The sequence below is a fragment of the Haliotis cracherodii genome, unplaced genomic scaffold (genome assembly GCF_022045235.1).
Source record: "Haliotis cracherodii isolate W230 unplaced genomic scaffold, xgHalCrac1.p SCAF_13, whole genome shotgun sequence".
NCBI lineage: Eukaryota > Metazoa > Mollusca > Gastropoda > Lepetellida > Haliotidae > Haliotis > Haliotis cracherodii.
In genome coordinates this window covers 6620952-6634161 of record NW_027266268.1, presented here as the reverse complement: position 1 = coordinate 6634161, position 13210 = coordinate 6620952, and the positions used below count along the sequence as shown (strand labels likewise).

The 13210-nt window shown below is 39.2% G+C and overlaps 1 protein-coding gene across 1 annotated transcript in view; it reads left to right on the top strand.

Moving 5' to 3' along the window:
- The first annotated feature begins 11195 nt into the window (after positions 1-11195).
- The window catches only part of LOC139459553 (cytosolic phospholipase A2-like), a 36846-nt gene continuing 34831 nt past the window's right edge, over positions 11196-13210 (top strand). Inside the window, exon 1 of the mRNA XM_071241095.1 lies at positions 11196-11243. The gene's annotated coding sequence lies outside the window, so the exon portion shown is untranslated. The remainder of the gene's footprint in view (positions 11244-13210) is intronic.

The following is a 13210-nucleotide window of genomic DNA, read 5'->3' as shown; positions in this document are numbered from 1 at the left end:
CTTGAAGTACTGTTCAAAGCGGTATTACCACTCACTCACTCACTCACTCACGTTATACTGCAGTCATATGTCAGCAGTTAGTTTTGGAGGACCAACAGACATTGTTGTTTTTCAAAGAAACTCTGTCTACCAAGTATTTATTGACACTCACTCGTTTTTTTATTTGATTTTCTCCCTCTCTCCCTCTCACACACACACTATACATTCCAGCTGACTGGTACATTATCAAGCATGTGATAAATTGTCACAGGGTGTTTGGCACATGAATCTTAAGTATCAGTCATATGTTTCCATCTAGCACAGAGAATTTTAACATGATATAAATAGAGCTCTCAGTTTATAATGAACATCAATAATATTCATTTCTCATAAAATAAAAAAATATTAAAAATAAAATCTGTCATATCCTTTGACAGGGTAACAAAGAAATTCACACTGTCACTATGTACATGCCATTAAATCTAAAAGTTAAACAGCCATTACAATGTATCGAGTTACATAGGGTTCAGTATACATTATTTCGTGATGGTCGTGACGTGAGTAATATTTCAGGATGACGACATGTGCATCAGAAATATTCTTTGTTAAAGGGTACTTGTCACCATGACGACAAGAAGGCATTTAGTGACATGCGTTGTATGTAGCTACGGTAACCATATCTGTATTGCTCTCTGTAATTGTTTTTTTTATATATTGACTTGACACTGCACAGATCTAAGGGCAGGCGTAATTCTAATCGTTTGTAGTTTCAATGAAATCAGTAAATGTGCTATTGTGTCACTGGATTTTCTGGACAATCACTTGATTGTCTGGTTTGTTTACAGGCATAGCAAGAATACTGCTGTGCGGCGACAGGCAACAAACGCTTACATTTTTTTAACACAAATTATGTCAGTGGCGGTTGCTACCAGTAGGGCAGGACATGCTTGCCCTTTTCACAAACACAGTAGTCACTGTCATCGCTGAATTTCAGTGATCCATTCTAGATTCACCGCTAGTTTGCCTTTTACACCCAATAGAATCTGTTTCGGGGGATAATAGAAGCTGGTTCTTCTCTGCTGTTGACGGTGTATATTTTTTGGATTTGTTTTCCACAAGACAAGTTGGTGTTTGTGTTGCACAGCGTGTCATGACAGGTGCCGCATCATTATGATGACTAAATGTACAGCTAATTCATAATTTCACATTATTGCCACTTCGAAGTTTAAAGTAGGTGGCACATGGTCCTGTGCACCAAATCCAGTGAAGCAACATCGCTCTCGGAAAGTTAAGTCGTTTAGGAGACTGCATTCAGCAGCTTGACTCAGAGTTTCTAGGGCTTTGGTCCTGCCCCACACTGAAACACAGGCCACACATGGTGTCCCCTTAGGCAAGAGAATTTGTTTGAAATGTGCCTTTGTTCACCCAGCAGTCAATGGGTACCCGGTAGGATGAGATGGTAATTGTCTGTTAACCTTCGAGCATCTCACAGGCAGCTTGTGTTGTATACTCCCCAGGAAGCTGAGACTGAAAATCGAGTGCACACTGATCCGTTGACTGAGGTAGTAATGCAGCGTCTTGAGCATGCTTTAGGGCATGAATTTGGCACATTATTATTATCATTGTTACCATCGTTTGAAGATTCTATTTACACGTATTGACTGTCAAAAGTATTGGACAAAAGTGATTCACTCACAGGGTCCTCACCTTACATACAAACTATACAAGTGGTTGCATGGTAATATACACATGGTTTCACACTCACTCACTCACTCACTCACTCTTTCATTCCGCCCGTGAAGATCCGGGATAGAATAGGTCTTCAGCAACCCATGCTTGTCGTAAAAGGCAACTAACAGGATCGGGTGGTCAGGCTCGCTGACTTGGTTGATGCATGTCATGGATCCCAATTGTGTGGATCGATGTTCATGATGTCAGTCACTGGACTGTCTGGTCCAGACTCGATTATTTACAGACCGCCGTCATATAGCTGGAATATTGCTGAGTGCGGCGTTAAACAACAAACAAGCTCGCTCACTCACTCACTCACTCACTCACTCACTCTTGGTGACTTGGTATGTCAGACTTATCCTCATGATGTTGATAGTCAGTCACTGGCCCAGACTCAATTACCGTATTTCACCCTCTATAATGCAAGACTTTGGTACCTAGATCCAGATCACAGTGTAGAGGTTATATATGATGTAGGTTTTAACAGGAGGTGTCACATCATAAGCAGGTCATATTACAGACCACGATACACGGTATTTACAGAGCACCAGAATATTGCCGGTTCGGTTGTGGCGCCCCACCCAGATAAATCACCAGCCAATACAAACACTGTGTCCTCCATCTTCTGTCTGTCTGGGAACTAGTCACACCCAGCTACATTATATCACATCCCCGACATGCCGACTTGTGCATATCTGTCCTTGGTGTGCATTTATCAAGTGTGAGGGATGCACTCGTTGAAGATCGGTTATTGTGAGATCAGGATGAACTTTTCTATTATAAACAGGTTAGAAGCAGTTTTCAGAAAGTAGTATTTTCATACTTGTAAGTATTTCACCGGTTTGTTTTACTTCCAGCAATCAAAGTAAGATTTTCAAATCCTTGTGTGAGGTGTCGTGAGTTTCTGTGTGGGGTGTCGTAAGTTTCTGTGTGGGTGTTGTGTGTTGGGTTGGTGTTGTGGGGGATGTCAGTTTGTGGGGGTGTCATGAGTTTCTGGGGGATGTTGTCAGTTTGTGGGGGTGTCATGAGTTTCTGGGGGATGTTGTCAGTTTGTGGGGGTGTCATGAGTTTCTGGGGGATGTTGTCAGTTTGTGGGGGTGTCATGAGTTTCTGGGGGATGTTGTCAGTTTGTGGGGGTGTCATGAGTTTCGGGGGGTGTCGTGAGTTTGGGGGGTATCATGAGTTTGGGGCGTGTCATGAGTTGGGGGGAGGTGTCATGAGTTTGGGGGTGTCATGAATTTGGGGGAGTGTCATGAGTTTTGGGGGGGGGTTTGTGAGTCAGGGGCGGGGGTGTGGGGTGTGTGGTCATGTTTGTTTTGTTTTTGGCGGGGTGTTGTGAGTTTGTGTGGGTGTTTTGTGAGTATTTTGGTGTATAAGTATGAATTTGTGTATGAGTGTCACAAGTTCGGGCCATGGCATAGTGATGAGTTTGGGCTGGAGTGTCAGTAGAGGGGTGTGTTGTTAGATGGTGTAGTAGGGGTGAGGAGTTAGGAGTTAGGGTAAGGGTGTTGGAAGTTTGGGTTGGGTGAATAGCCCGACAGGAGTGGATATGTCAGTTGGGGCATGGTTGAAGTGAGATGGGTGTTTCAGGTGTATATGTCTGAGAGATAGGGAGGGAGGTACACCTTTATTGGTGTTGGAATGAGACGCCCTCAGCCCTCAACAGGTTGAGCTCAGTAGGTTCTTCCTTCACCTGATAGAGATGTCCCATCACATCCTACACCTAACTGCCATGGGGACTGATGTCATTGCTGTCAGGGGTTACAAAATACCATTGCCCGACGCCGGTGCCAAGTAAGGTTTAGATGTCAGGCGAGTAATATAGGTTTTCTAGCATGCCCATGGACAAGTAGAGCACACAAAATGAACTGGGTCAAGTGTAACGAGTATATAATCATGTGATCATGTTACGATATTTCATTGGCTAATATTTTCAAAGTGTCCCAGACTGGCAATCTAATTTGCATACAGTTACACCAGGAATTAATACACTTTGATGTCAGGCTGATCAACAATAGGAACCAGGATTGTTTCATTGATAAATTGTAGTAACACTTCCATAAAGCACATGCTTCTTGGAAATTGAATAACTGACAGTTGACTACATTTCTTCGAATTCGTAATACAAGGTTCTTCTATTGGCGACTTTTGAGGTTTCGTTAGGCCTAAATAGATGAAATAATTAATTTGAATACACCAGTCACCGTCAAGGCTCACACGCACTGGATTGCAAAAACTTTGTTACACATAAGTCAAACTACCACAAATATGGCTTGTAACGAGTCAGAGTATAGCATTTATGATATATTATCCATTCTCTGGCAGCTCAAGGCATCAATTGCAGTAATCTGACCGTGGTTGCTGTAAATAACGATGAGTTGTATGATCTACTGATCACTTCACACATGATTTCGCAGAAATGAATGTAAACATTATTAAATGAAATTTTGAGTTAAATAAATAAAATATATTCAAACATAAGTCCAAATACAATGAACACATTTTTAAAACCATATATACACATATTATATATATATAAATAATGGGATTAAATTGCATACTTTAGTTCGGATTTGTTGACTGGTATTTCCGCTTTTATGTGCTCACAGTGATCAGCTGATAATGTTTTTTTAGATGGGGGGAAAAACATTGTGTCAGTGTAAAACTTGAGTTTATTATGTCTCCCCCAGAATGGAGGGAGACATATTGTTTTTGGCATGGTTCCCGTCGGCGTCGGCGTTCCCACCGTTTCCGGACCATAACTCAGAAACCGTTTAATATTTTTTCGCGAAACTTTGTATACACATTAACCCAGCACTGAAGTGGTGCCTTTTGCTATTTAGAGATTTTTGACATTTTTATTTTTTCTCGTTTCCATGGAGATAAGTTGAACATAGACTCTGAATGGGGGTAAGCTTTGTTTCCGGACCATAACTCGGAAACCGTTTCATATTTTTTCGCAAAACTTTGTATACACATTAACCCAGCACTGAAGTGGTGCCTTTTGCTATTTAGAGATTTTTGACATTTTTATTTTTTCTCGTTTCCATGGAGATAAGTTGAACATAGACTCTGAATGGGGGTAAGCTTTGTTTCCGGACCATAACTCAGAAACCGTTTCATATTTTTTCGCGAAACTTTGTATACACATTAACCCAGCACTGAAGTGGTGCCTTTTACTATTTAGAGATTTTTGACATTTTTATTTTTTCTCGTTTCCATGGAGATAAGTTGAACATAGACTCTGAATGGGGGTAAGCTTTGTTTCCGGACCATAACTCAGAAACCGTTTAATATTTTTTCGCGAAACTTTGAATACACATTAACCCAGCACTGAAGTGGTGCCTTTTGCTATTTAGAGATTTTTGACATTTTTATTTTTTCTCGTTTCCATGGAGATAAGTTGAACATAGGCTCTGAATGGGGGTAAGCTTTGTTTCCTGACCATAACTCAGAAACCGTTTCATATTTTTTCGCGAAACTTTGTATACACATTAACCCAGCACTGAAGTGCTGCCCATTAGTTGTTTGAAATTTCTAGGAGTTCTATTTTTGTCTCTGTTATTTAGTAATGGAGGGTGGGAATGAAGAGATGGGGTTTAACATGAAGTAAACGAATGAATGGGGGTTAGGGGATTGGGGGGAGACATATGTTTTTACGAGTAAAAGCACTTTCTAGTTAAATATGCTAGTAAACTTTGGGAGCCATGCATTACCGTGTGCTATAACCAAGTTAGCGCTATATTGAGGGGCATAATAGCAGGACACTGTATCTCTGATTCTCAGTTCCGTAGATGTAACATTTTAATGAATTTATTGGCTTGATTTTTGGGCAAGTACATTTTAAAATAGGGCATTTTAAGAATGTTGGTCATCCTTGCCCTTGGTCCAGTTACATTTTTTATAAATTTTCCACGCCTGGCTGTGTTGGTTGCTGAATGTGTGTAGCATTCAGTTGTGTCCTGTACAGGGCGGAGGAAGGAAGATCGAAGGTCAAGAGTGAGCACTCACCGAAACAGGCACATAATCTGACCCCTTCACATTGGACAAAAACTTAACCCTTCTGATGACGGATCAACTTAAACGTGTAGAACAGAACCTTTCTTTATTACACTCGAACCGCATTACAAGATCGGGATTTTATAAATGTTCACTTAAAGGGTGAGTCCGTGAATTCAAGCTACATTATAGCAATCTGTAAATAACCCTAATAAATAAATATATAAATAAATGTATAAATAAATATATAAATAAATATATAAATAAATATATAAATAAATAAATCAGACAGCATTGCAAGATCAGGATTTTAATGTTCTTGTTTTTAATTTAAGTTGTACTTGAAGGGTGAGTGAATTCCAGCTATATTACAACAATCTGAAAATAATCCAGATAGATAAATAAATAAATAAATAACCATAGTAAGCAAGCAAGTAAGTGAGATAAAACCTTGACTAGTGGTATATTCACCGACCTATGGATGATCTAAATGTAAAATGCCACTTCAAGATGAAATATCACCCATGAAATCCAATTGGCAAATATGTAGTCACTTTTTTTAATTTCACATGCTGTCAGTTTAGGTGTGTATTTAACAAACACTCTTCAAGCAAAGCTTCAATATGTTGGCCATTTCATTGATCAGCGAGTGTCAATGGCGAGACCTATCTCCAGGCCCCGGAGACCCCGAGTTGCGGACAGTCAATATTTGGTTGTTAGGTGTCTACTACACGACACAGATTATATACTCATCAATAAATCTTTTGATGATAGATGACAGGGCTGATGTGTCCAAGTTGGGAATACAGCACATACCATGTGTGTATACTACAAATATAGACCCGCTGGCTGGAGCTACGTACCAGAGTCCTCAATGAGTTAGTAAAGAGGTTAAAGGTCACACAGATTAATTTGCTGTGCGGAGAAAAAAAGTGGAAGAACAAGAGAGGTCTCGATGGCAACTTGTTCTCTCCTTCTTGTAAGTCCTCAGCTATAAATGGGTTGTTTTTTGTTTTAGAAAGTAATTTTCTCAACTCCCACAAAATATTGACATCAATATACATGTATGTACATATATTGACCCTATATATATACATGTATATACAATTTATTGCTGCATCGGTGACCAAAGGTAGACAACTCTCTTACCTGATGATGAGGGGCGGTCAGGTAGCCTAGTGGTTAAAGCGTTCGCTCATCACGCCAAAGACCCAGGTTCGATTGCCCACATGGGTACAATGTGTGAAGCCCATTTGTGGTGTCCCCGCCGTGATATTGCTGGAATATTGCTAAAAGCGGCGTAAAACCATACTCACTCACTCACTCTTACCTGATGATGATGATGTAACTGCAGAACATATGTGTTTGATTTACAAACTATTTTATATGAAGGTTAAAGGAAGCATATTTGGCCCTGATTCCAATACTAGTGTCGCTCTATGGGTGAAATAATGCTGATGCGACAATAAATTTTAACTCACTCACCCAATACTAGAACATATTGAGAGGTCATATGTCAATACAGTAGGATACAAGTTGGTGCGTGAGTTAGACTTTTACTGTTAGACAATTTCTCAGCTAACATAAGAACATATGAAAAGTTACAATAATGAACTGCATAATATTAGTTTTTGTTGATATTCACAAATATTCACAGCTCCATAAATATTTCAATGGTATCATGCATGAATGAATCTTAATTAAATTTTAAAAGTAAACACACAATAATCAGCAGTAGAAACTAACAGTTTTAGTCCACTAATAATGATAAAATAGCAAAACCCTTAAAAAAGGCAGATTTCTGCTGGTCCTTAGGATACCTTGACTATTGGGCAGTTTGGCAAGGACTATAGGACTAGTGCCAATTTCTAACGCTGATAATGTAATTCTTGATAAGGGTACAGCTAACATTTAGGCCCAACCCTTGTACATCTTTATCCATGCTTGTAACAGTGTTGGCTGCATGTGAGGCTCACTCGTGAAGATCCAGAAGAGTTGGTATAATTCTGTTAATTGGCAACCTATACTTGTTGTAAGAGGCGACTTATGAACATGATTGGGGGGTCAGGCTTGCTTACTTGGTTGATGCATGTCATCGTATTCTGATAGCGTTAATTGCTGCTCATGATATCAATCACTGGATTGTCTAGTCCAGACTCAATTATCCACAGACCGCTGTCCTATAGCTGGAATGTTGCTGAGTGGGGTGTTAAACAACAAACATGTGGGGTTAGATTTGCATTATGCCTGCTGTAAGGGATCGGTGTATGGTTCTCAATCGGAAATGAATCAATCAAGTCATTAGTTTGTTGTGTATAGTAAATACTTGCAGTTCCTCTAGAACCTGCTCTGAAATATTTAGAATCAAGAAGTTTTCTTGTGATTTGACGTAAATATGCATATCACGCTTATATATCGTGATACATATTGTATCATGACCTATGGATCGTGATACATATTGTATCATGACCTATGTATGATGTGTATTGTATCGTGACCTATGTATCATGATACGTATTGTATCGTGACCTATGTATCATGATACGTATTGTATCGTGACCTATGTATCATGATACGTATTGTATCGTGACCTATGTATCATGATACGTATTGTATCGTGACCTATGTACCATGATAAGTATTGTATCGTGACCTATGTACCATGATACGTATTGTATCGTGACCTATGTATCATGATACGTATTGTATCGTGACCTATGTATCATGATATGTATTGTATCGTGACCTATGTATCGTGATATGTATTGTATCGTGACCTATGTATCATGATACGTATTGTATCGTGACCTATATATCATACGTATTGCATCGTGACCTATGTATCATGATACGTATTGTATCGTGACCTATGTATCATGATATGTATTGTATCGTGACCTATGTATCCTGATACGTATTGTATCATGACCTATGTATCATGATATGTATTGTATCATGATATGTATTGTATCGTGACCTATGTATCATGATATGTATTGTATCGTGACCTATGTACCATAAAAGGTATTGTATCATGACCTATGTAACAAGATACGTACTGTATCATGACCTATGTAACATGATACGTATTGTATCATGACCTATGTATCATGATATGTATTGTATCGTGACCTATGTATCATGATATGTATTGTATCGTGACCTATGTATCATGATACGTATTGTATCGTGACCTATGTACCATGATAAGTATTGTATCGTGACCTATGTACCATGATACGTATTGTATCGTGACCTATGTATCATGATACGTATTGTATCGTGACCTATGTATCATGATATGTATTGTATCGTGACCTATGTATCGTGATATGTATTGTATCGTGACCTATGTATCATGATACGTATTGTATCGTGACCTATATATCATACGTATTGTATCGTGACCTATGTATCATGATACGTATTGTATCGTGACCTATGTATCATGATATGTATTGTATCGTGACCTATGTATCCTGATACGTATTGTATCGTGACCTATGTATCATGATATGTATTGTATCGTGACCTATGTATCATGATATGTATTGTATCGTGACCTATGTATCATGATATGTATTGTATCATGACCTATGTATCATGATATGTATTGTATCGTGACCTATGTATCATGATATGTATTGTATCGTGACCTATGTATCATGATATGTATTGTATCGTGACCTATGTATCATGATATGTATTGTATCATGACCTATGTACCATGATACGTATTGTAGCATGACCTATATAACAAGATACGTACTGTATCATGATCCAGGTATCATGATACGTATTGTATCATGACCTATGTATCATGATTCGTATTGTATCATGACCTATATAACAAGATACGTATTGTATCATGACCTATGTACCATGATACGTATTGTATCATGACCTATGTATCATGATACCTATTGTATCGTGACCTTGCTGTATTGTTTCACCCCTAGTAGTAATGGTGGTGCCATGGAGAACCTAGCCAAACCCAAGCAAGGCTGAGGGTGAGACTTCCCTCTCTTCATCTCTGGACCAAGGTTTATATAGCTAAGGTCAGCTGACACAGATATCAGTTATTAATGAGAAGTGAGATATTTGCACAGTTGTCACACTTCCATTTTTGTGGAAGCCTCGGTGGTTGAGTGGGTTAGGTCACTGACTTTGTGTGCTGGCAATTAGGTGCCTCACTCACCATGAAGATCCAGGATAGAATAGGTCTTCAGCAACTCAAGCTTGCTGCAAAAGGCAACTATGCGTGTCGTAAGAGGCATCTAACGGGATCGGGTGGTTAGGCTCGCTGATTTGGTTGATGCATGTCATCATATCCCAACTGCATAGATTGATGCTCATGATGTCAATTACTGGATTTTCTAGACCGCCATCATACAGCTGGAATATTAAGTACTGAGTGCAGTGTTAAACAACAAACATCACAAAAGAGCACTAGAATTTTTTCTATTCTTAGAAAGTGTAATACCCAATATAACATTTGTTACATTGACCACTTTCTAAAAGACATTGTGTCTTCACTCTGTACAGATTCAACAAGTATGACCTACAAGGATCGTTGAATTCAGTGCTGAACAATGAGGGCAAATGTCACAAAAAGTTCAAGTTGAACATCCAGCAAATATTGCGCATAAAGAAATTTGAAATCTGGAGTCGAGTTTGCCGAGCAACTCAAACGGTACACTTCGGGAACTTTGCCCTTTCAATAGCCTTGCTCCAAGGCTGTACTGAATGATAACTCCTTGTGTGTATAGTAATTCTATCCTTATAATAGGCAAGTCTAGATAAGCAGACAGTACAAAGACTCCAGTCTCTTATAGGGACACCTTGTTCTTATTATTTATGTAATGTAGAAATTATGATTTAAACTAATAACTGTTTCAGAGACTTGTGCAAGTCTACCCTTTTAAGTACAATGGGTGGTCTTCCCATGTCTTGCCCATATACTGTGGGCGGTATGCCCCAGAAAAACAATAATCCTATTCTGACCTCAAAACTCTGAAATGCTGAAAACTGCCTTGCTGTTCATTTCTTAATAGTGACCTGCAATCTACATATGTTTAATGGAAGGCTGGTCCCAAGAATAACCCTAATCTGAGTTAGCCCAGACAATGCAATGAATTTAGTACTAAGTGTGCACATTGAGTGACAAATGACAAATTTTGAAATTTAATTTTTGAAGTTACGAGTCTATCTTTAAAGTATGAACCGATAACCCGACAACTTCAGGACTGCTTAGACCCTAACTGTATCTCTATGTTTAACATAAACTATGCTTGTGCAATTTTCTTCCTGAATACGGATATGATTATAAATGTTCATTTTACCTCATCCTTATCTCCACATCTCCATTGTTGATTTAATTATCTCGACCAGGATAAGAGTCAACCCCCATATTATAATTCATACTCAACTAGGTCACATTTGTCACCCACGGGTAACTGTCTCCTTTAACACCTACCCTCACTATTGTGCATACCTGTGTCTGACGAGGGAATACCTCCACACACCTGGCACAGGTAAGAGATGCTTTGTTTTGCTCCAATTTGAACTGGAGGGGCAGAAAACTCTACACAGGCTAGATAGTATTAATATTTTAATTATACATATTTCTGTCACTGAGGTGAAACATTAATAAATAACTGTCTGTCTGTCTGTCTGTCCTCACTCAATGCTCGTATCTATCAAGTATCAATGATGACTGACGTGTGTGGATAGGCGTGTAACACAAGATTACCCTGGGTAGGTGAATCGAAAGGTTTATTGTTGATTACCAGATCAAATTGGGAGACCTGCACTCATTAATAAGATTTGTTTTTATCTCATAGTGCCATTGTAGGAGATCAGTATTTCTGTAGTTTATCGGGTGGGAGTTTGGGTTGTGGTTTATTTCATAACGTTGACTGTTGTGTAAGACTTGTCCTACCTGTGACAGTCTCTCACTCCGACTGAAACCTAGCTGTGTTCACTGGATAATCCCTCTCATCCAGCATATGTATATGTAGCAGGGCGTGGAGTCATCCCACAGATGACATCCTTACCTTGTCAGTTTGCTAACGGGGTTAACCTCTTTGGTTATGTTGACAAGGTGTCCGACCTCGGTCAGAAGGTCCGTGGTTCGAATCCCATCACGGGACTTGGAAATTTTATGGCGACTACATTGGCGCCCACGTGAGGGGCTGAGCATGTTCATATTAAATTTGAGCAAAATAAGCCTCATTACCCTACTATGAGGCCCGGGACGCACCTTCTGTTTACGAGTGAGTATGTAGCAGGGTGTGGAGTCATCCCACAGATGACATCCTTACCTTGTCAGCTTGCTGACAGGGTTAACCTCTTTGGTTATGTGGACAAGGCTTCTGGCCTCTGATCAGAAGGTCCGTTGTTCGAATCCCACCCCAGGACTTGGAAATTTTATGGCCACTACATATTGCATTGCTCTACCATCTACTGATTGTGTGGACCTGCTAACAGGGCTAAATAAACTTTTCCTTGCTATTAATATAAAGAAATAGTCTCATTCATGCTAAACTTGTGTCAATATTGAGTAATAAGAGATGAAAGTATTCAAGAAAGGTCGAATTTATGAACCATTTGATGCCCACAGCGACTGTTACTTGTCATGTAGGTATTGCACGTTCATGGTTGCATTCAGGTGTGTTTTTTCACTCAATATGATTTACATAACTTACAGCCAATCATGTGGGGAAACTGATCTGCACATCGCACCCACTCACCATTGTTTACAGCCACCACGATCACATTACTGCTATTGATACCACAATAACTAAGTCATAGTTGTTGATATTTGACTATTGCATGTCAACATATTGATTTCACAATTAAAATAGTGGGATGCAAAGTATTACACGCAGGATTATTTTTACTTCTGATAAACAAAAGGTGAAAGCAGTAACTAAAATAACATGATATTAAAATATATAATAACCCTGGGAGAGAAATAACTTCAGATTAAATTCTAATATTCTTTTGAGTTATAATTTTGGATACATTTTAACTTAAATCACAATGTATGTGAACATCTTATTGCTATAATTCCTGCTTGTTCAGTATTCCCTTGTAGCAATATTCCAGCAATATCATGGCAAGTGACACAAGAAATGGGTTTCACACATTGAACCCATGTGGAGAATCAAACCCAGCCATTCAGCATGACAAGCAAACGCTTTAACCACAAGGCTTCCCCACCACCCCATTCTATTTTAGGACCGTTCGGTTGCCTCTTGGCAGGTCAAAGCCAAAACAGCCATTGCTTCAGTTGTCAAGTATGTAGGGTCCTACAACTCTTATAAGAGGCTTCTCTTTCTTGTGACTTACAACTTAAAAAGGTACATGACCATGTGACCACTGTCACCCCAACACTGACCTTTGCAGTTGATGACCTTTGCAGTTGATGACCTTTGCACTTTTACCATTCTCTAAAATATTTTTACCTCTGATACTGCTTAAGTGATGCAGCTGAAAC